The sequence below is a fragment of the Pantherophis guttatus genome, chromosome 4, assembly GCF_059756535.1.
Source record: "Pantherophis guttatus breed Tessera chromosome 4, ASM5975653v1, whole genome shotgun sequence".
Classification (NCBI taxonomy): domain Eukaryota; kingdom Metazoa; phylum Chordata; class Lepidosauria; order Squamata; family Colubridae; genus Pantherophis; species Pantherophis guttatus.
The window spans coordinates 10923506-10926929 of NC_142066.1; positions in this window are offsets into that span (position 1 = coordinate 10923506).

Sequence of the window (3424 nt, forward strand, 5' to 3'; positions counted from 1 at the left end):
TAACTGGATTTCTTTTGAAGCTTGGATCGAGACTCGTGATTTAATTAGGGCATCCATCAGAATCCTGACAAGAATAATATTTCAAACAAGCAGATGAAAGACATCTGAAATCCTAACAATGAGAGATGGGAGATGATAGAATGGATTATGTCATTTGTATAATTTGTTTACAGTGATGTTACCAATTGCTCCTCAGTAGCATCCATAACAAACTATAATAATGTCAACACAAAGGCAAGATTGTTATAGCAGGCTGCTATGGCATCATAATATCAAAGGCCTAAGGCATGCCAACCGAGTGATAACCTTATTACACATCTGTGATTTACCTTACACATCTTTAGATGCCCACATTATTTCAGTTCTTATTTCCCAATTGTCTGCCTGAAAACTAAAGTGGGAAAAAAGAGAGGAGAAAAGCAGGGGAATAAAATCATTAGCTGTCAAGGATATTCCACAGAGGCCAAACTATGAACCTTGGAATTATCTATCATTAGTTTCTTTGGCACAATGCCAAGAACGTTCTGGAAAATAATGCAGAAAGCAACAGGCAAACTAACTCGATTAAGCTGTGATTAACAAATCCTCTGGGTTTTTACCTTTCATAGCCATAACCAGAAACCAAAAAGAGGCACAATCCTGTAAAACATACTATGGTCCCTTCAAATTGTTCTGAATCACTCATTCAGGGACTCATGCGTTCTCAAAGATGTTGATATTCATGTTCAGGTTAAGACCATTTTCCAAAACAGGTCTTCAAGCTTTCTGTGCACCTTGGGTGAAAGTGACCGATCCAAGGGATGAGGCAGCAATGGCTACATCCAGAGAAAAGTTCTTCTCGTGGGCCCTGATGCTAGTAGTATTACTCTTATTGTTGCCCCAAATATCATGTGCCAAATCCAGCTTGAACTGCCCCTTGATCGAGGCACAGCCGGTTCCTCATGAATGGCATAAACCTGGAGATCTCATCGTTGGTGGCATGGCTTCTCAAATCATTTGCTTTTTCCCTGCAGTTAACTTTGAGCGACATCCTTATGCGGATTTAGATATGGAAGTTGCAGTGTAAGGCTATATATATATATATATATATATCTGTATGTATGTATATACTTTTCCTTACTCATGTCAGCTTGGACTTCCAGTAAAATGCTGGAATAGAATGTGCTTCATGGATTTTCCCTTTTTTAAGACATTCCAGGGAAAATAGAGGACCACAAAAGGTGAGATGGTCAGTCTTGGTTAGGAGGTAGGGGAGTGCCAGGTAATACAAAAGGTAAAAAGAAAATATCTACAGATCTTCTTCTATTTTTTTCTTTATTTATTTTTGTCAAGCATATATAAGATTACAGATAAAAGTATAAACATGATTATGAATACATGAAATGTATAAACATGATTATGGATACATGAAATGGATACGGAGAAAAAGGGACATTAGAATAGGGATGGTAGGCATGTTGGTATGCTTATGCACCCCCCTTACAGACCTCTTAGGAATGGGGTGAGGTCAACAGTAGACAATCTAAGGTTAAAGTTATGGGGGCTTGGGGGTGAAACCACAGAGTCAGGTAGTGCATTCCAGGCATTGACTACTCTGTCGCTGAAGTTGTATTTTCTGCAATCGAGTTTGGAGCAGTTTACCTTAAATTTGTATCTATTGTGTGCTCATGTATTGTTGTGGTTGAAGCTGAAGTAGTCATTGACAGGTAGGACATTGTAGCAGATAATTTTAAGTACTATGCTTAGGTCACACCAAAGGTGGCGTAGTTTTAAATTGGCTAAGCCCAAAATTTTAAGTCTGGTGGCATTAAATATTCTGTTGTGAGCGGAGGAGTGGAGGACTCTTCTTGTGAAATATCTCTGGATTCTCTCAATTGTATTAATGTCTGATATACAGTGCAGGTTCCAGGCAGGTGAACTGTATTCGAGAATTGGTCTAGCAAAGGTTTTGTATGCCCTAGTTTGCAGTACAATATTACCAGAGAAGAAGCTTCACAAGATTAGGTTAACAACTCTCAATGCCTTTTTTGGTAATGTTGTTACAGTGGGCTCTGGCACTTAGATCTTTAGAGATGAGAACTCCAATGTCCTTGACAGAGTGAGGGTTGTCTACAAGGTCATGTCTATCTGCTTCTATATCATGCATGGATATAGAACTGCATGGATGGGTCCACACAGATAATCTGAACTATTCTCCATTTACATTACACAATATTTTCTTCATCCTTCTTCTCCATGGTTTCAAATTTTCACCACATCCTCTTCGTCGTTTTCCCATTTTTGTTGCTTCTTTGTTTCTTCTTGCATTCTTCTTTTTTAATGTGATCCTTCTGAAGTGGTCTTCATTCAAGCCCTATCACCACCATCCTTGAGAATGGAGAAAATAATTAAAAGCATCGTGAGTTAGGAAGGTCAACTAGATGTCATTTAAATACCTAGATGTTATTTAAATTGTAATATAAATTAGGTTATATTTAATTTTGGTTCTATTTATTCTGCCACTTCATACCTGACGACTGCTTTCAGCCTCCTGAACCATGAGGTGGGCAGCAAATAAATTCCATCAATAAATAAGTACATAAATGAATGGAGTCCACCCTTCCCCAAGAGCCAGATAGAGTGTTTGGTACTCTATTTAAGCATTTTAATTCTTCATTGAGATAAAGAAATAGTTAAGAAGGCTCTAGATTGTGCAGAAATGGATAAGCATGTTCAATTCTTCATTGAGATGAAGAAATAATTAAGAAGGCTCTAGACTGGGCAGAAATGGATAAGCATGTTCAATTCTTCATTGAGATGAAGAAATAGTTAAGAAGGTACTAGATTGGGCAGAAATGGATAGATTGATATTGAAAATTAAGCAGAAAGAGGACGTAGAATATTATTAAACATGGAATTTATTTTACCAATGGTTGGAAAAAAGGGGTACAGATTAAGAATGTAATCTGTATTGTTAAGCAAATAAAATACCCACACAACATGATGTTTATAAAGCACTAAGAAATATATTTAATAGAAAATCAATTTAAAAAAAGCATGTTCAATTATCAGCAAACCTTTGAAGGTTTGCTCTCCTTACTTCATTAATGGTTATATAAAGTTGCTGTTGTAAAAAAATGGAATGTTTTCTATAATCAAGTATGTCGGAATGGATTAGTGCAGGAATTAAATAATTTGATCAGTAATTGTAATTGATGTCTATAATAGATAGAATAGAATTCTTTATTGGACAAGTGTGATTGGACACACAAGGAATTTGTCTTGGTGCATATGCTCTCGGTGTACATAAAAGAAAAGATACATTCGTCAAGAATCATAAGGTACAACACTTAATGATAGTCATAGGGAACAAATAAGTAATCAAATCATATTAGGAAACAGTCAATATAAATCTTAAGGATACCAGCAACAAGGTTACAGTCAT